The sequence below is a fragment of the Dioscorea cayenensis genome, chromosome 10, assembly GCF_009730915.1.
Source record: "Dioscorea cayenensis subsp. rotundata cultivar TDr96_F1 chromosome 10, TDr96_F1_v2_PseudoChromosome.rev07_lg8_w22 25.fasta, whole genome shotgun sequence".
Taxonomy (NCBI): Eukaryota; Viridiplantae; Streptophyta; class Magnoliopsida; order Dioscoreales; family Dioscoreaceae; genus Dioscorea; species Dioscorea cayenensis.
The window spans coordinates 18,071,503-18,092,740 of record NC_052480.1 but is presented as its reverse complement, the minus strand read 5'-3'; the positions used below and the strand labels follow the sequence as shown (position 1 = coordinate 18,092,740).

Genomic DNA, 21,238 nt, shown 5'->3' with positions numbered 1-21,238 from the left:
TGCTTTTCTTATACTCCATGGCTCGCAATGTGCCACTTCACTTAGGGTGCATTCTAGCAGATGTTTTGAAGTACCAGGGTCGTTCGATGAGAGTGGGTCTACTATTTGCGGGCCCTTATATCAGCAGACTCATTCTAGGAATGGGTTTGGGCGACGCTCTACGTGGTGCTGAGAGGACAGTTGTGCCCATCGCTCTTACGTTCGATATGATCAGGATGATGGGCTTGGTACAGAGGTTTGGGCCAGGGGTCTACGTTCTTATTCCAGCTACCACTGAGACCACCAGAAGCGAAGGAGATACTACGGGGGGTGTCCAGCAGACTCCTCCATCTTCTGTAGCACCGGGTATTCGAGCCTATGATCGTATCGAGAGGCTAGAGACCGATGTCAGAGAGATTCAGACTGAGATAAAGGAGCTCCGGGCTTTGCAGTCGGCTCAATACACAGATCTTATGGCCCGATTCAATTTTCTTTGAGATCTCCTGAGACCCGGATCTTCAGTACCTCCAGCACCTCCATCCTCGACCCACCACCAGAGGACCCACTATATGCTTCCACTTCAAGCAGCTAGAAGACATGAGCCCCGAGCTAAAGACCCGACACTTGATTTCTTCCTCTTTACTTTCATGCATTTTTACTTTTTTTCTTATTTTTCTTATTTTTAGACTTGTTCACTCGTAGCGATTCTTCCTTCCGAGTTTATGTTATTTTGCATTATCGAGTTGTATTCATTGTTTCATCTTTTATACACTCGAGTTATTTTTGTTTTTCTTGAGCTTCACTGAATCTCCTCGTGTATGCGTGTAGATGGTCTTGTCTTCTTGGAAATTGAGACTTAGTCATGGGCACACCTAAGGTGCTTTTGGCACTTGGCCGCATGGAGCTTCACAACCCGTTGGAACACTACTCCCAATGAATTAGCTTCATCAAACGCAACACTAGGAGTCAGGGGAGTATTGTTTTGATTGCTTCTCCCACATATATTTTTCATTGATATACATTATGAGTGAGCTTGCATGTGTACATTGAGGACAATGTACAACTTAAGTGTGGGGGAGGGGGAGTTTCATAGTGCACATGATAAACGCCTAAATGTATGTATTTTATATGTATTAATCGTGTATTATTTGTGAACATGTTAACGAATTGATGCCCTGCTTTTATGTCTAAATTGGTTATTTCGGTGTTGCAGGTCTTAAATGAGTCAAACAATGCTCAAAAATGCAAATCGGATGAATTCGACATCAAAACGGCATTTTTTTGGGGTCCCAGACCGTAGCAAAAGACCGTAGCAGTGCCATTGTTCTTGCTCCGGCCATTTGGCTGGGAGTTTCACGGGCTCCATGCGCCCGCATGGATGCCCGTGAGGTTTGCTCGGGAATTCTCAAGTCTCGATCATGAAAGCGTAAACACTCGTGAGAAAAAAAGTACTCTGCGGGTTTTTTTGGGCATTTGGTCGTGAGCTTTCACTGGGCTCCATGCGCCCGCATGGAGCTCGCGATGGACCCGACGGGGTATATAAGAAGTCGATTTCTTCTAGGGCAAGAGGAGGAGTTTTTTTGGAGGGTTCTTCAAGCCGATTTTTCACCAATCTTTGAGAGGCAAGATTACATGTTTTGGAGAAGGAAAAATCTAAGGGAGAAGCTCGGATTTGGCTAGATCTTCATCGATCTCTTCTTTGGGAGTTTGTAGACGACGAGGGAAGCCGCCCTATTGCGGCGTCCGTGGAAGCCTTTCCACCTAGCTTGGCTTGTCTTCCTTCTTCCATTGTTTGAGGGAGTTTTTTTATTATGCCTTTTGTAGTTGTTTGCATGGATTTGTTGCTTGGATTTGTTTGTATGGATGTAGTAGACCCCAAGGTCACCGGATGCCGGTGAACCTTGGGGTGAACTTGTGTATTTGGATGATTTAAGTTTGTTTATTGCAATTGTTGTGTTTTTGAGATTCATTCTTGGTGCATTTGATGTGTTGCTTACATGAGAACTCTGTAAACCAACTGTTAGGTTGTACTTGGTAGCGTGACCATCGCCCTTGTACTAGACACACCAAGTTTGAAGGGATTTATGTACGAATACGCCGTGACCATCGGGTATTCTGCACTCTCCACCATTAGGGCTAGACCGAGTTGTGTTCCGGCTCTAATTAGGGATTTCCCCACTTGTTAATGCAATCGTATGAGGATTTGATCGGAAGAAATTCTGTGTCAATACTTATACCGGATCAGGGGTCAATGGTCGTGACCATCGGGTTGACCTAATCTAGGAAATCTCTAGGTCCAAACCTTCAATTGCATGACATTCTTAGCATCCCGTGCACTTTAGTAGCCCCTAGGGAATCCGCATCCGTGACCGCTCCTTTCCCCGATTTTATACCCCTCTCCGTATTTTTAGTCTCCACTTGTAGTTATCTTATTCAAATTAATAGATTAGAGAAACCTTTCGAATCTGCTCGGCTAGACAATAAGCGAAGAGGAAGTAAGGGTAGATCCTTGGGCCCAGGGAATACGACCCTCTCGTGCTCGCACGAGAGGTATTACTTGACGACTCCGTGCACTTGCGGAACACTCATCAGCACACATCATTTCTATTGTTTTTGATTGATATATGCTCACATAGCCAATGGCGGTTCACCCTAGTTGCAATGATTATATTCTTAAGTTTAGGAAAATTGTTAACATTGAATGTTTTCATGCTCTAGTTCTTGCTTGAATTTTTTTAGGAATTTTTTTGCCCGATTTACACTTAGTGCACTACTCACTCTTTGAACTCTATTGGAAACTCATGTTCGATGTTAAAAGGGACTAGTTAGGTTTATTTGCTTGTGCTATGAAAAATGAAAATGAAAAAGAAGGAACAAAAATAGTTTTTATTGTTTATTTGAATTGTTGGGTGGAAAGAGCTACCACCTATGAAGTATGAAGCTACTCTCACAAGTCGGATACTAGTTATGCCCTAATGAGAGAAAGAGCTATCTCATAGGATGAGCGAAAGCTACCACCCGGGTAGGAAGAGCTACCACCTCGAAAGTGTGAAAGCCACCTTAGCGGCCGCTTTGTAAAGGGCTACCTTAGAGGATGTGTGAAACTACTACCATCTTCTAAAATTTTTATCACTTGTGTAGATAAATAAGTCCCTTGCACTTAGAACTTTGAGGAGTATAACTTGGGGTGTTTTGAGTGAGTTCACACACTTACACGAAATTCGGGTTTGTTATCCTTTTTGTTTCAAGATTTAACTAGAGCATTGATTTTTCGTATTCAGTGTTGAAATTTCCCTTACTTGTAGAATGCTATCTTTTGTATACTTTGGTGAACCTAAGGCCAAGCACTTTCAATATTTTCTTCACGGATGCACAGAATGTTTTAATGTTTTCTTGAGGACAAGCAAAAGCTTAAGTGCAGGGGAGTTTGATAAGTGCTTGTGCGATATGAATGCGAAGCGTTCATTCCTTATGTTGAGCATTACTTTCCTCAGTTTTCTACATTAATATGTGTGTTTTTATGTTACTTTTACGCAGGTAGGGTTGTGAGGCCGAGTATGAAGGAAATGGGCCAATGTGGATCATAATGCACCTATTTTGGAGGAGATCTTGTTAAGGTTCAAACGCGAAGACATAGGTCAGGTGTGAGATGCTAGAGTGTGTGCCAACCTCCTCGCAATCGAGTGAGCACATCTATTTGGAGGGGCACAAAGGAAGTCACGCTCGAGCATTCCGACTTATGCATATAAGAACAAGAGCCCCGCCAACATGTACATCATTGAAGAAGCAAGTGATTCACGACATGAATGTGTGCCCGTTTGTGTTACCCCGACGACACTGTAGCAAATACTGTAGCAACACTATTTACAGTCGGCCGAGAAACCAGAGAAACAGAGAATCCACACGGGCATGTGGAAATTATCCACGGCCGTGTGGAAATTCCGCACGGGCGTGTGTTTCATACACGCCCGTGTAGTCGCCCGATTCCAACCCTATTTAAAGCCGATTTCAGCCCCGATTTCAGTATTCTTTTCTCCATCTTTTCCCCAACTTGTGAGAGGACTTCGGCTAGGGTTTCAAGGGCTATTGGCCAAGGTTTTGGAGAAGTTCTACGGCTCCGACATCATGATTCCATTAGGAAGAAGGTTGGTAGGGGAGCTTCGATCGAGGCGTATCCTATACCGGACAAAGGAATCTTTGGACGACGAGTAGAGGTCTCTCCACAAGACCATCGACACGACCATCGAGGGGGTTTCTTTATGGATTCATTGCTTTTACATTCGATTTCTTTGATTGTATTAAGCTCCATGGATGATTGCGAACCCTAGGATGTATTCGTTTCATTGAACTTCTTTATTATGCTTTCAATAAATTGATGTTTATTGTGAGTTCCAACCGTGAATGCTTGATTGTATGAACATTGCCCCTAGAGTGACACTAGGGTTGAGTGTTCTTGTTGGTAACCTTGTGAGTGAGTGACACACCACTAGCGTTAGACAAAGCTAGGTTGGAGAGGGTTGAGAGGGTGAGTCGAGAGGTACAGGAGCGTCCCCTTTCCCCTCCGACGTGATAGATTCTACCTCCGTTCCTTAAGTTCTTTGCGGCCATAATGGAGTGAATGGTCTAAAGGATGAACCTCCGCTGGGGCCTAGTTGCGCGTGCAATGGAGTGAAGCGTTGAGAGGATCTTAGTATCTAGGGCTTAATTGTGGCTAGGGACCTTCCATCTGGACCAAAGTGGTAGGTCTATATTTAGGAAGAGATTTATCACTTGGAATCCCTAGAGCTCATTGCAACTCTATGCGAGTGCGAGGTGTTGAGATTGTTCGATTTCTCCTCCGGGACATGTATAGAGTTAGGCATAGTTGACCTTAGATTTGGGACTATGTATGTAAGGATTTCCACGACTCACCATTGCATTGATTAGGAAGCATAATAGAGAGTTCTTGCACTTGAAGCGATCATCCTAGGTGAAGCATTATCCGAGTACCCCATCCTTTATCGCTTGCCTTACCCTCTTCTTACTTTTGCTCTTTTACTTGTTGTTTTTATTATTGAGAATTGAATCAATTTCACACTTATCACTATTGATATTCCACATAGCTAAGAATCAAATTAAGTATTTTCACTCCCTACTCCCTGTGGATTCGACCCCGCTCACCCGGGATTATTACTTCGACAAGCCCGTGCACTTGCGGGATATAAGCAAGGGGAACTTGTCACATATAGAACAAGATCTCCACCAACATGTCTTTTATTCAAGAAGCAAAGCGATCCACGACGTAAACGTGTGCCCATTTGCGTTACCTCGATGAAAGCATGGATTCGAGAGTATTTCGGGCCGGTATTACAGTAGAGTATTGTAGAAAAATTGTAGCAAGAATATTGTACAAGCACTGTTCACAACCGCCCAAGAAAACAGTAAAACAGAGAATCCACACGGGCGTGTGGAAATTCCACACGCCCGTGTGAAAAATCCACAGGGGCGCTCACAAGGGCGTGTGGATTTCTGATTCCAGCCTTTAAAAGCCGATTTCAGCCTCGATTTCAGCATTCTTTTCTCCATCTTTTCCCGAACTTGAGAGAGGGACTGCTGCTAGGGTTTTGAGAGGTATTAGCTTGGGCTTTGGAGAGGTTCTATGGCTCTGACATCGCAGGCTGTTTGGAAGAAAGTTAGTGGGAGAGCTTTTGTCGGCACTGATCTGGCGAGGTGTATCCTAGGAAGGACAAAAGGGACTCTTGCGACGAGCAGAGGACTCTCCACAAGACCATAGCTGACAAGGTACCCTTGCGTATATCCCGCAAGTGCACGGGTTTGTCGAAGTAATAATCCCGGGTGAGCGGGTATCGAATCCACAGGGAGTAAGGAATAAAAATACTTAATTCGATTCTTAGCTATGTGAAAGATCAATGATGATGAGTGTGACGATGATTCAATTCTCAACAATAAAAGCAACAAGTAAGAGAACAAAAGTAAATAAGGGGATAAGGCAATCGATAAAGTCGGGAGACTACACGGGCGTGGATGCTTCACGCGCCCGTGCGGAATTTCCACATGGGCGTGGATAATTTCCACACGCCCGTGTGGATCCTTTGAACTCCTGTTTTCTCGGCCGGCTATGAACAGTGCTGCTACAGTACTTGCTGCCGTGTTGCTAAGTGCTCTCCTACAGAATCCATACTTTCATTGGAGTAACGCAAACGGGCACACGTTCACGTCGTGGATCACTTGCTTCTTTAATGATAGGCACGTTGGTGGAGCTCTTGTTCTATGTGCATAAGTCGGAATGCTCGAGTGTGACTGCCTTTCTGCCACTCCAAATGGATGTGCCAAACTTGAATACAAGGAGGTTGGCACACACTCTAGCATCTCACATCAACCTATGTCTTCGCGTTTTAACCTTAGCAAGATTTCCTCCAAAATCGGTGCATTGTAATCCACATTGGCTTCTTTCCTTCATACTTGGCCTCACAACCCTACCTTTACGAAAGTAACATAAAAACACATATATTACTGTAAAAACCTGAGAAAAGTAATGCTCAACATAAGGAATGAACGCTTCGCATTCATATCGCACAAGCACTTATCAAACTCCCCCACACTCAAGCTTTTGCTTGTCCTCAAGAAAAAATTAAAACGTTATGTGCATCAATGAAGAAAATATTGAAAGTGCTTGGCCTTAGGTTCACCAAAATATACAAAGAGAGCATTCTGCAAGTGAGGGAAATTTCAACACTAAATATGAAAAATCAATGCTCTAGCTAAAAACTTGACTCAAAAAGGAAACAAAATCCGAAGTCGTGTACGTGTGTGGACTCACTCAAGTTAACCCAAAGTATACTCCTCAAAGTTCTAATTTCAAGGGACTTATTTATCTACAAAAGTGACAACAATTTCAAAGATGGTAGTAGCTTCACACATCCTCTAAGGTAGCCCTTTCCAAAGCGGCCGCTAAGGTGGCTTTCACACTTTCGAGGTGGTAGCTCTTTCTACCGGAGTGGTAGCTTTCACTCATCCTACGAGATAACTCTTTCTCTCATTAGGGCATAACTAGTATCCGACTTATGAGAGTTGCTTCATACTTCATAGGTGGTAGCTCTTTCCACACAACAAGCACAAATAAACAATAAAACTATTTTTTTTTTTTAGAATTTAACACAAGAAACAACTATAACTAGTCCCTTTAACATCAAACTTGAGTTTCCAAAAGAGTTTAAAAAGTGAGTATGCACTAAGTGTAAATCGGGCAAAAATTCCAAGAAATTGAAGCAAGAACTAGAGCATGAAAACATTCAATGTTAGAAATTCTCTTAAACTCAAGAATACAATCCTTGCAACTAAGGTGAACCACCATTGGCTATGTGAGCATATATCAATCAAGAACAATAGAAAAGATGTGTGCACTATGAAAATCCCCCCCCCACACTTAAGTTGTACATTGTCCCCAATGTACACATGCAAGCTCACTCAAAATATATATCATTCAGAAGCAAATGTGGGAGAAGCAATCAAAACAATACTCCCCTGACTCCTAGTGTTGTGTTTGATGAAGCTAATTCCATGGGAGTAGTGTTCCGACGGGTTGTGAAGCTCACACGGCCAAGTGCCTCAGCACCTTGGCCGTGCCCATGACTAAGTCTCAATTCCCAAGAAGACAAGACCATCTACACGCATACACGAGGGGGGTTCAGTGAAGCTCAATAAAAACAAAATATCTCGAGTATATATAAAAGATAGACAATGAATACAACTCGAGATGCAAAATGAAAATAAACTCAGAAGGAGAATCCTTTCTGAGTGAACAAGTCTAAAATAAAAATGCAACATAAAGAAAATGCGGAAAAACAAAGTCAAATGTCAGTGTCGCGCTAGTGGATGTCGAGGGAGCTTGAGGAGTCATCGATGCCGGGGAAGGGGATGAGGGTGCAGTGGATGTCGAGGGAGCTTGAGGAGTCATCGATCGCAAAACAAATGAAGAGGCGACGTCTCGCTCTACGATCTGCTGTAATACATCGAAGCGTGCCATGAACTCTGTGTACTGAGCTGCTTGCGTGGCCCTGGTCTCGGAAACCTCTGCCCGCACCACTCCTAAAGCATTCTCGAGCCTCTCGAAGCGATCATAGGTTTGAGATGGTGTAAACGAACGTACGGTGGGTATGTTCTTCGCCGCTGGAGGTGCCTCAGTCTCCATTGGTGCTGTCTGATGCTCATCACCGTTATCCTCAAATGGTATATGCAGCACATAAACACCATTTGGATATTTACGGACCAAACCCATGAGCCTCATTGTCTCTAACCCCAGTGGTGTTGGTATGATTGTCTTCTCGGCTCCGCTGATTTCGTCTCATAGACCCATCCAGAAAATGAGTCTAGTAATATATGGACCCGAGAAAATGACACCTAGTCTGAGATGCTGTCCTTGATGCTTCAAATACTCAGCTAAAATGTGCCCCAGATGGACCGGCTCATTCCGCACCATGGAGTATAAGTACAGAAGTTCTTGCTTGTTTATGACTCCCGTGCTATCACCGTGACTATTCACTGACATGCTTATGACGGCATGAAGATATCTATAACTAGGTCGAGATAAACATGAGGTCTTAGACACTCCTTGTTCATATTGCCCCTTACCACATAGTATTCTATGCGCCTCCATGGGAGATAAACCAAGTCTAGTGGAAAACTGTGTCAGTTGGAAGACTCTCATACTCCTCAGTTTCAGTATAATCCTCATCGTATAAACCAAGTCTAGTGGAAAACTGTGTGATGCTCATACTATGATGTTACCCAAAGGCTCTGAACTGAATAGCGCCGACACTATCAAAATGGGCATAAAAGCGGTCGAACTCAAATGAAGCAAGCACCTCTAGAGTGAGTGAACGGATAGCAGGGTCATGAATATTCAATATCTTGTGCCAACAACCGACCGATAATAGTTTCTCGACCTCATCAGCCATGTCATCTGCTAGTTGCACCTTCCTGAGTGACCCAACATCCGGGATTCACGTTTGACCAAACTTAAGCTTCGCTAACCGCTCAAAACGAGCTCGATGCTCAGGAAGTATGAATTCCATGACTTCCGGCTCAGGGGCAGGCCCTCTAGGATGTTTAGCAACTGCCTTCTTTGATCTTGTGGCCATACCTGCATGTATTAGAAACGAAAATCAATTAATTTCTGCAGGAAAATAATAACTCACGGCCGTACGGAAATTCCACACGCCCGTGTACTTTCGCGGGGTGTGGAAAACGCATGGCCTTTTCGGTCATTCTCCCAGCTACAACCCCATCTCACTCCCAGATCTTCTCAAAAATAAATCATAACCATTTTAGCAAAAAACCTATGTGTATTATCCATTTAAATAGCATGAAATCAGCTAGACTCAAAGGAAGTTGATGATGAGAAGAAAATAAGGTCTTACCGATGAGTTGAAGCAAAACACCTCTACAATCAGCATAATGCACAATCAATCGATTCAAAGACAGTAAAGAGGAGGTCAAGAGAATGTCGGAAAAGATTCTTTGAGCGACCTAGGGTCAGCTGAGGAGCAAGGTGTGACTATTATATTGGGAGAGCAGACAGTCTTTTAATTCCTAGAGATCCACATGGGTGTGCGGCATAGCCCACGCCCGTGCGTCCTCAAATGAAGGTATCACAACGGCGGACGCATGCCCTTGTTGTTTCGCTGGATATCCGAGAAATATTGTCAAATGTTCTACATGCCCGTGTGGCAATTCCGCACGGGCGTGGACATTCACATGCCCAACTCACAGGGGCAGCTGCACGCCCCTGTGCTTTCTCGGGATGGAGAGAACTCCTCTGCAGTGTTTCACACGAGCGTGCGGAAGTTACTCACGCCCGTGCGTGGTTCATAAGGTCGCCCACATGGGCGAGTCCATGCCCCTGTGTGCTCTCGGGATAATCCGCCAAACTCTGCAGGAATGCACACGCCCGTGCGGAAATTACCCATGGCCATGTGACAGTCGCATGGTCGTTTACAGGGGCAGCCGCACACCCATGTGCCTTCTCTGGATGAGCTCGCAGTGCAAATCCACGGGCGTGCGGAAATTCCACACGCCCGTGTGTTTTCTCTGGATGACTTAGAAAAATTTGCAGGCTCTACAGAAGATTTCTGAACATGTGTACACACTCAAAGCCTGCTCTATTATGTAATTTTTTACAAGTGAAAAACATGAAATAGAGCTCAAACGACCAAACTTCGCCAATTCCACATGAAAACACACGATTAAAATTCAAAGCCCACAAGAAAATCGCAGCTCAAGCATCTAAAAATCAAGACACCAACACCTAACAAATTATTCATGCATACAATCTAACTAAAAGATAAGAAAACAGTAAACACTTGGGTTGCCTCCCAAGAAGCGCTTGTTTAATGTCAGTTAGCTTGACGTACCTTGTTACCTTACGGGGGTTCATGGAGGAAAAATACTTCTTTATTGTCACTGCAAATCTCTCCACCATAGTATGGTTTCAGCCTATGTCCATTCACCTTAAATGTGCCCTTCTCCGGATGGTTAATCTCAATGGCTCCATGGGGTGAAACTTAGGTTATGGTATACGGACCAGACCACCTTGATTTTAGTTCCCCCGGAAATAAACGTAGACGAGAGTTGAATAGTAACACCTGATCGCCTACTTTGAAATCCTTCGGCATCTTAATATGCTTGTCATGCCACTTCTGAATTCTTTCCTTGTATATCCTTGCATTCTCATATGCCTTCATCCTTCATTCGTCTAACTCATTGAGATGTAATATTCGTTGCTCTCCAGATTTGCGCAAGTTGAAATTCATCACTTTAATTGCCCAGTATGCTTTGTGCTCTAATTCCACAGGCAAATGACAAGATTTTCCATACACTAAATTATAGGGAGTGGTCCTTATTGGGGTTTTGTATGCTGTTCTATGAGCCCAAAGTGTGTCATCCAACCTTTCAGACCAATCTCGTTTCCCTTGTTCCACTAATTTGGTTAATATTCTCTTGAGATCTCTGTTTGGAACCTCCACTTGCCCACTTGTTTGCGGATGGTAAGGAGTAGCAAGACGATGATGAACTCCATAACGCTTTAACACTTTCACCAATTATGTATTACAAAAATGGGTTCCTCGATCGCTGGTGATAATTCTTGGAGTTCCAAAGCGAGTGAATAGCTTCTTCAAAAACTTCACCACAGTTCTTGCATCATTAGTTGGGAGAGCCTGGGCTTCTACCCACTTGGAAACATAATCAACTGCTACCAGAATGTATTGATTTCCATTGGACTTTAGAAATGGTCCCATAAAATCAATCCCCCACACATCAAATACCTCGCAGAATTGCATGGGATTTTGAGGCATCTCATCCCTTCGTGATAAATTTCCAGCCCTTTGACAACTATCACATCATAAAACGAATTGATGAACATCTTGGAATAAGGTTGGCCTATAGAACCCAGCGGCTAAAACCTTCTCTGCAGTTCGACATGAAGCATAATACCACCCCACTGGACCTGAGTGACAATGCGCAATGATGTTCCAACCTTCCTCCCTAGAAACACACCTTCGCACCACCTGATCTGCACAAATACGGAACAGGTAAGGATCTTCCCAGAAAAAGTTCTTAAGGTCACTGAAAAATTTCTTCTTCTGCTGAAAGCTTAAACCCTGCTTCAATACCTTTCCTTACAGATAATTCGCAAAATCTGTGAACCATGGAACATCTTTCGATTCTGATACCTGTACCGCATACAGATGCTCTTCAGGGAAGAAATCATTTATTTCTTTGCTTGCCGGTTCTTGCCATTCGCAATCTTCTAATCTCGACAGATGATCTGCAACCACATTCTCTGTCCCCTTTTTATCTTTTATTTCCATGTCAAATTCTTGCAATAACAATATCCACCGAATCAATCTCAGTTTTGCATCTGTCTTGTTTATGAGATAACGGAGTGCAGAGTGATCTGTGAACACTGTGACATTAGATAGGATGAGATATGGTCTGAATTTATCAAAAGCAAACACTACTACTAATAATTCCTTTTCAGTAGTGGTGTAATTCTCTTGTGCACTTGTGAGAGTCTTGCTAGCATAATAGATCGGTTGAAATTGCTTGCTTCTCCTCTAACCCAAGACCGCTCCAACCGCATAATCACTAGCATCACACATTATTTCGAATGGCTCATCCCACTTCGGTGTTGTCTGGATTGGTGCTTGCACTAACTTTTCTTTCAGCACATTAAATGCATTCAGACTGTCATTTCTGAAATCAAAAGGAGTATCCTTCTCCAAGAGTTTGGTTAACGGTTCGGAGATCTTCGAAAAGTCCTTAATGAACCTTCTGTAAAAACCTGCATGACCCAAGAAACTGTGGATCCCTTTAACATTCGTAGGCGGAGGAAGCTTTTCAATTATCTCAATCTTCACCTTATCCACCTACATACCTGCCTGGGAAATCTTATGTCCAAGGACAATGCCTTCTTGCACTATAAAGTGACACTTCTCCCAGTTAAGAATGAGATTCGTCTCTTCACATCTCACTAAGACTCTTTCCAAATTATTTACGCAAGCATCGAAAGAGTCCCCGAAAAACTGAAAAATCATCCATGAAAACTTCCATAATATCTTCGAGAAAGTAATCAAAAATGGCCGTCATGCAGCGCTGGAATGTTGCAGGAGCATTACACAACCCGGAAGGCATTCTTCTATAAGCAAAAGTACTATAAGGGTAAGTAAATATGGTTTTCTCCTGATCTTATGGAGCTATTGGGATTTGAAAGTATCCCGACATGCCATCAAGGAAACAGTAGAAATGATGCCCCGCTAGTCGTTCCAACATTTGGTCAATAAATGGCAAAGGAAAGTGATCTTTCTGAGTGACATCATTCAGACTTCTATAGTCAATGCAAACTAGCCAACCAGTAACTGTCCTAGTGGGGATTAACTCATTCTTTTTATTCTTCACTACTGTCATTCCTCCTTTTTTCGGGACAACTTGGGTCGGGCTGACCCACTTGCTGTCTAATATGGGATAGATGATTCCTGCATCCAAAAGATTTATTACCTCCGCCTTAACAACTTCCTTCATATTCGGGTTCAATCTTCGCTGAGGTTGGATCGCAGATTTGTAGTCATCCTCCATTAGGATCTTATGAGTGCAGAATGATGGGTTTATACCCCTAATGTCGGAGATCTTCCATGCAATAGCTGATTTGTGTTTGTTCAACATGCTAACAAGCTTATTCTTCTGCTCCGCAGATAAGTTTGAAGCTACAATCACAGGGAGTTTAGAGTCCTCCATTAATAATGCATTTTCCAAATGTGTTGGAAGAGTTTTCAGCTCAAGTTCTGGTGGTTCAACAATTGATGGGCGTAAACTGCCCTCCTTCAATTTATCAATCTCCTCGAAATCATTCGCCTCATGTTCACGGTTATTCCCCTCCTCTTCTAACTGGGTATCTATTTCTTTATAATCTGTGACGGATATCAGCGTGTCCATTCCACATAGTTCCACTTTTGAAATAACAACTCCAACTGAAAAGAGTTCATGCTATTGATCTTGATAGGAAGAATCAAACTGAGCAAGGATTCTTTCTAAACTTTCATATAACTGGTCGCTCATTGACACCGACGTGGATTCCTCAAACTGCTTTACCACATTATCTAATTCACAGTTTTGCCCTTGAATCCTGGTGATGTACTCTTCAACCGATTCTTCTACTGGCTGTTGAGTTGTACACTGCGCACGGTGAGAATAACAAGATATGTCGTGTGATGCAATTGTTTGAACTTTCTGCTCCACGTGTTCAACCATTCTCATGATAGTGTCAAATGACTCAAACATGTTAATCATTTTCGACAATAAAAAGAATAAGGAAATGTCAGAACAATGATAGAATAAGAAGATATGAAATAGAATGTATGGTGAAATTGCTAAGAAAACAAAATGCAAAGTATCTCTAAACGCCTAATCCCCGACAACGGCGCCAAAAACTTGACAAGGTCCCCTTGCGTATATCCCGCAAGTGCACGGGTTTGTCGAAGTAATAATCTCAGGTGAGCGGGTATCGAATCCACAGGGAGTAGGGAATAAAAATACTTAATTCGATTCTTAGCTATGTGAAAGATCAATGATGATGAGTGTGACGATGATCCAATTCTCAACAATAAAAGCAATAAGTAAGAGAGCAAAAGTAAAGAAGGGGATAAGGCAATCGATAAAGATGGGGTACCCGGATAATGCTCCGCCTAGGATAATTGTTTCAAGTGCAAGAACCCTCTATTATGCTTCCTAATCAATGCAATGGTGAGTCGTGGAAATCCTTAATTACATAGTCCCAACTCTATACATGTCCCGGAGGAGAAATCAAACAATCTCAACACCTCGCACTCGTATAGAGTTGCAATGAGCTCTAGGGATTCCAAGTGATAAATCTCTTTCTAATTATAGACCTAACCCTTTGGTCCAGGTGGAAGGTCTCTAACCACAATTGAGCCCTAGATACTAAGATCACCTCAACGGTTCACTCCGTTGCACGCGCAACTAAGCCCCAGTGGAAGTTCATCCCTTAGACCATTCACTCTATTATGACGGCAAAGAACTCGAGGAACGGAGGTAGAATCTATCATGTCAGAGGAGAAAGAGGATGCTCCTGTACCTCTCAACTCACCCTCTCAACCCTCTCCAACCTAGCTTTGTCTAACACTCGTGGTGTGTCACTCACTCACAAGGTTACCAACAAGAACACTCAACCCTAGTGTCACTCTAGGGGAAATGTTCATACAATCAAGCATTCAAGGTTGGAACTCACAATAAACATCAATTTATTGAAAGCATAATAAAGAGGTTCAAAGAAACGAATACATCCTAGGGTTCACAAATACCCAAGTACCCACTAGGGGTTTAGCTCTCCATGGAGCTAAGTACAATCAAAGAAATAGAATGTAAAAGCAATGAATCCATAAAGAAACCCCCTCGATGGTCGTGTTGATGGTCTTGTGGAGAGTCCTCTACTCGTCGTAAAGGATCCTTTATCCGTCCTAGGATACCCCTCGCCGGATCGGTGCCGACGAAAGCTCTCCCAATAACCTTCTTCCAAACGACGCGCGATGTCGGAGCTGTAGAACCTCTCCAAAACCTAGCCAATACCCCTCAAAACCCTAGCCGAAGCCCTCTCTCAAGTTACGAAAAAGATGGAGAAAAGAATACTAAAATCGGTGCTGATTCAGCTTTAAATAGGGCTGGAATCGGGAGACTACACGGGCGTGGATGCTTCACGCGCCCGTGCGGAATTTCCACACAGGCGCTGGATAATTTCCACACGCCCGTGTGGATCCTCTGAACTCCTGTTTTCTCGGCCGGCTGTGAACAGTGCTGCTACAGTACTTGCTACCGTATTCCTACAGTGCTCTCCTACAGTATCCAGCCTGAATAGCATCCCGAATCCATACTTTCATCAGAGTAACGCAAACGGGCACACGTTCACATCGTGGATCGCTTGCTTCTTCAATGATAGGCACATTGGTGGAGCTCTTGTTCTATGTGCATAAGTCGGAATGCTCGAGTGTGACTGCCTTTGTGCCCCTCCAAATGGATGTGCCAAACTCGAATACGAGGAGGTTGGCACACACTCTAGCATCTCACATCGACCTTTGTCTTCTCATTTGAACCTTAGCAAGATTTCCTCCAAAATCGGTGCATTGTAATTCACATTGGCTTCTTTCCTTCATACTTGGCCTCACAACCCTACCTGCACGAAAGTAACATAAAAACACACATATTAGTGTAGAAACCTGAGAAAAGTAATGCTCAACATAAGGAATGAATGCTTCACATTCATATCGCACAAGCACTTATCAATCTCCACGACTAACGAGGGGGTTTTCTATGGATGCTTTGTTTTTACATTTGATTTTACTGATTGTATCTAGCTCCATGGAGAGCTAAACCCCTAGTGGGTACTTGAGTATTTGTGAACCCTATGATGTATTCGTTTCATTGAATCTCTTTATTATGTTTTTAATTAATTGATGTTTATTGTGAGTTCCAATCTTATATGCTTGATTGTATGAATGCTCCCCTAGAGTGACACTAGGGTTGAGAGTTCTTCTTGGTAACTCTTGTGAGTGAGTGACACACCATGAGAGTTAGACAAAGCTAGATTGGAGAGGGTTGAGAGGGTGAATCGAGAGGTAGCGGAGCGTCCCCTTTCCCCTCCAGTATGATCTATCCTACCTCCACATTCCAAGAGTTCTTTGCGGTCATAGTAGAGTGAATGGGCTAAGGGATGACCTTCCGCTGGGGCTTAGTTGCGAGTGCAACGGAGTGAAGCGTTGAAGTGATTTTAGCATCTAGGGCTTAATTGTGGCTAGGGATCTTTCAACTGGACCAAAGGGTTAGGTCTATACATAGGAATAGGATTTATCATTTGGAGTCCCTAAAGCTCATTGCAATTCTATACGAGTGCGAGGTGTTGAGATCGTTCGATTTCTCCTCCGGGACATGTATAGAGTTAGGCATGGTTGACCTTAGATTTGGGACTATGCAATTAAGGATTTTCGTGACTCACTATTGCATTAATTAGGAAGCATAATAAAGGGTTTTTGCACTTGAAACGATTGTCCTAGGCGGAACAATACCCAGGTACCCCATCTTTATCGATTCTCTTACCTTTTCCTTTACTTGTGCTCTCTTTCTTGTTGTTTTTACTCTTGAGAATTGAATCTTCTCACACATATCACTACTCATCTTCCACATTAGTTAAGAAACAATTTAAGTGTCTTTATTCCCTACTCTTTGTGGATACAATACCCACTCATCTGGGATTATTACTTCGACACCCGTGCACTTGCGGTGTACACGCATATTCGGACGTGTCAAGTATGAATGTATTTGTGTGCTGGGTCCTACATGCATGAGGCTTTCCAGGTTTTCTCACTGTCACTGACTGCCAAGGTTGCCCAATATCGGTTCCTACTCACATCACTTTGGAAATCAATCTTTAGGTGGTCACGAGGCATTGAATTGATAAAATGATCATCATAGATCCCCAAATACTTGGCAAATACCATGTGGTTCATTTCACAAGATTTTCGAAAAGCTTGAAAATGGATGGTACCATGTTTCTTACCATGCACAGATTGCGAATCTTGTCATGCCCCAAAAGTGCTCAAAACCTCCAAAGTTAGTTTGCGAAAGGATGGTTCATCGATTGCAAATAAATTTTCCCAACAATTATGTGATAACCATCCTTTGACTTGGTTTTCAATCCCAAGACTTTCCACAAGACCCCAATCAATATAGCGCACCATTCCAAATGGTTTTGTCTTCATTATATCATATTTTTCTCGGTGATGTGCATATTTGAAGGCGGGTTCCTCGGGTGTAGGTGATGGTGTAGTAATTCTTGGACGTTTAGAGGCGAGCCTTTTAATATTAGGCATCGCTACAACAAAGAAAAACTTTGATCAAGCCTAGAGAGATTCAAAACAAATCAAAAAATGATGCAAGAGATGGGGAAAAATTGTGAAAATTCAAGGTTTAGTGGCCATAAGGCCATATGGGGCCATATGGTCACTATTCATGTTGCAAGAGTTCCCCCAAAATCATGTTAGTCAAACATTTTGTACATAAATTCAAATAAAAACTTATCCATGGCATTCACATCATCCAAATCATGAAAAATGCTTGAAATATTCCACACAAAAGCTCCAAGAATGCAAAGACAATGAAAAAGAAAAACTAGGGTATCGAAGAGCATACCGATGAAATCTTGAGAAAACTAGCATTAAACTTGAGGAAAACCACTAGATCAAAGTCTCCATGGGATGAGGATAAGATTTAGGAGAAAAAAAAATTAGAGGATTTGCTAAGAAATGGTTGAGAAAGAAGAGAGAAAATCGGTAGAAAAAGTGAGAAAAGAAGAGAATGAAAGAAAGAGAGATGAGAGAGAGATATATAGGCCAAGGATGGGCCATGCGTCCCCCATATGGGCCGTATGGTGGCCGCATGGCCGAAGATGGCCTCTCGGGACTTTCTGGGCCAAAGAGTAGATGACCCCATGCGGGGGCCGCATGGGGCAAGACGGAGCCTTCTGTTTGGAGTTTCAAGTGTCGCAGACAGCTTCCATGCGGGCATGGGATGGCCGTATAACTTAGAAATGCTTTCTAAACCCCGAAATTCTACTCCAAATGATAAAACAATAATATGGCAAGATTTAAAACTTCTCCAAAAATGAATGAAATGAATAAAACTACAATTTAGCGCATGAAATGACACCAAAACATGTGCTTCTCAAGAAGTTGCATGATTAAACCACAATCAAATCGATGACAGCAATGTGCAAAGTATGTGAGCATGAACTTATTCAAAAACAAACAAGCCTAAGAAATACAAAAATAGTGATGCACTAAGACCTAGAATACAAAAAATGCAAGAAAACACCCCCGAATGCTTAGGTTGCCTCCTAAGAAGCGCTTGTTTAAAGCCACGAAAGAGTCGTACCGCATCACTTACCTCATGGGGGTTCAAAGAGTTTGAAGCCACCCCCAATTGCCTTTGGAGTGTTGTTTCTTCCTGGAAAATTCAATGACAACAATGAAAAGACTTCGAACTGTTCATGCGTAGAGAGAGGTGAAAAATGTACCTTCCCTCCTTGAGGTGATGGATGATGAGGCTTGGTACCTTTCTTTTTTCTCCCATGAATTTCCCTCCACATTTTCTTCATCATTGATTCTTTTTTTAACTTTTTCTTTGGCATTGGTGCAGGTCATCTTCTCCTTTGGTTGCTTCAAGCTGTGAATTTGAGGATGGTAGTGGGGTTCTTCTTGTTCTTCATTTCCTAAGTCTCCCAAATACTCATCCGAAGGATTTATCGAGAGCACCTCCTGCACACAATAAAAAATTAACCTATCAGTTTCATCGATAAAGTAGAGTATGGCATCATGATCTAAGGAGTGTTCATGGCAACCGGTAAAGTGTACACCACTTCTTTTTCTCTAACTCTCAACGTTAATTTGCCCCCTTTTAAATCATTTAGGGCACCCGAAGTGTTGAGGAATGGTCGGCCAAGAATCAATGGTGTCTCCACATCTTCGTCAATGTCCATGATGACAAAATCCACTGGAAAGACAAATTTGTCAACTCCCAATCACATCTTCAACAATCCCACGAGGTTTTCTTGTTGATCGATCTGCCAATTGTAAAGTCATCCTCGCGGGCCTTAACTCATCTAAGCCAAGTTTCAAATACATGGTTTAGGGCATGACATTGATGCTAATTTTCTTGTTGATCGATCTGCTAATTTTCTTGAACTCCTCCTTCAAGCATGCACGGGATTATGAAACTTCCAGGATCCTTCAACTTTTGTGGGAGTTTCTTTTCTAAGATGGCCGAGCAATTTTCCGTGAGTGTAATTATGCCTTCTTCCTCCAACTTTCTCTTGTTTGTAAGGAGCTCTTTTAAAAACTTGGCATATTTAGGCATTTGGGTCAATGCTTCAACAATTGGAATGTTTATGTGGAGTTGTTTGAAAATGTTTATAAATTTTCTGAATTGAACATCCTCCTTCTCTTGCTTCAGTCTGGACGAATAAGGGATTTGTGGCTTATACTCGGATGATTTTGATTGTCCTTATTGTTGGGGCTCATCATTTGTTCCCCGATTATTTTCTTTAATGTTTTTTTCAGCTAGGTTGGGGTCTTCCTCAAGGGTTACCCCTTTTTCTTTGACACTTGGGTCAACTTCGATCCTTGCCTCAACTTGCCTCCCACTTCTAAGGGCAATGACCTTCAAGTGCTCCCTTGGATTGTCTTCCATGTTACTGGGAAGACAACCTAAGCTTCGCTCAGAGTTTGCCTTGGCAAGTTCCCCACTCTATGCTCAAGTGATTTTAGAGAACCTTGGAGGTTTCTCAGAATAGAACCTATCTCACTGAATTGTTCAGCATGCTGAGTGAGCTGAGCATTGACCTTGCTGAATTATGCATCGATGCTGCTCGTTATGCTATTGAATTTAGTGTCAGTACTAATCATGAACTTGGCAAGAACCTCTTCAGTAGTAAATTTCTTCTCAATAGGTGGTTGTTGAAATTGAGATCCTTGGGGTGGTGTACCCCTTTGTTGTTGACCTTGGTTCCATGCAAAATTTGGGTGGTTCTTGCATCCCAGATTGTAAGTTGAGTTGTACGGGTTTCCTTGATTTTGTTGCCCCCAATGTAGTCGACATTCTCAATGGAAGCAACAGAGGAGCTAGCAATAGGACATTGGGCAGCACCATGCCCACCACCGCAAGTGCTACAGCTCATCATTGAGTCTGACCTTGAACTATTGCCCATAAGAAGATCAAGCTTTCGGGTTAACACATCAACTCTTGCGGCCAAGACATCATTACTACTTACTTCATAAATTCCAGCATTCTTTTGTGAAGCTCCTCTTGAAGCCCAATGTGATTCATTGCTTTGCTATAGACTCAAGTAATTGCCCAGCCTCATCAGGGTACTTGTTGCTAAGGGGTCCACCTACCGTGGCATCAATGAGTTTGCAAGTAGCATAGTTCGCCCATTGTATATGATCTGTACTTGCATCCATGAAGCAAAACCATGATGGGGGCAACTTCTAAGGAGATCCTTGAATCTTTCATAGGCTTCAAACAATGTTTCGGATTCCCCTTGTTTGAATGCTGAAATTTCTTGTCTCAATTTGGCCGCTTTGCTTGGCGGAAAATACCTCCCAAGGAATTTCTCAACCATATCCTTCCATATTTTTATTGACCCCGGAGATAAAGATATAAACCAACAATATGCCCTATCTCTCAAGCTAAACAGAATTAGCCTCAATCAGATAGCATCATCCGACACCCCATTTATCTTGAATGTAGAGCAAATTTGGAGGAACCGGGAAAGGTAGTCATGTGCATCCTCATTTGCAAGACCATTAAATTGAACTGAGTTTTGGACCATGCCGATTGTACTTGCTTTAATTTCAAAATTATTGGATGCCACGGTTGGTGCTTAAACACTAAACCCTTCACCCATGAATTGAGGTATTTCATATTCGGACAAAATGTGTCGCTCTTCAGCCATGATTAAAGACTCTCTATCCTCAATTTCAATGTTTTGTGAACTTGACCCTTCACCAACTTCTCTCAATCTCTGATGCAAGGTTCTTTCAATTTCACTATCCGGTGTAATCAAATTTGATGGATTTGAACGTGTCATGCACAATACCTTACAAAACCAAGAAAGATATTAGGAAGTTAAAATCAAAAG

At 42.7% G+C, this 21,238-nt stretch overlaps 1 non-coding gene across 1 annotated transcript; it reads left to right on the top strand.

The window, feature by feature from the left end:
- Positions 1-20,564: 20,564 nt before the first annotated feature.
- On the top strand, positions 20,565-20,671 carry LOC120271260. Its single transcript, XR_005539879.1, has one exon. It is a non-coding gene; the product is annotated as a small nucleolar RNA R71 (small nucleolar RNA).
- Positions 20,672-21,238: the final 567 nt, after the last annotated feature.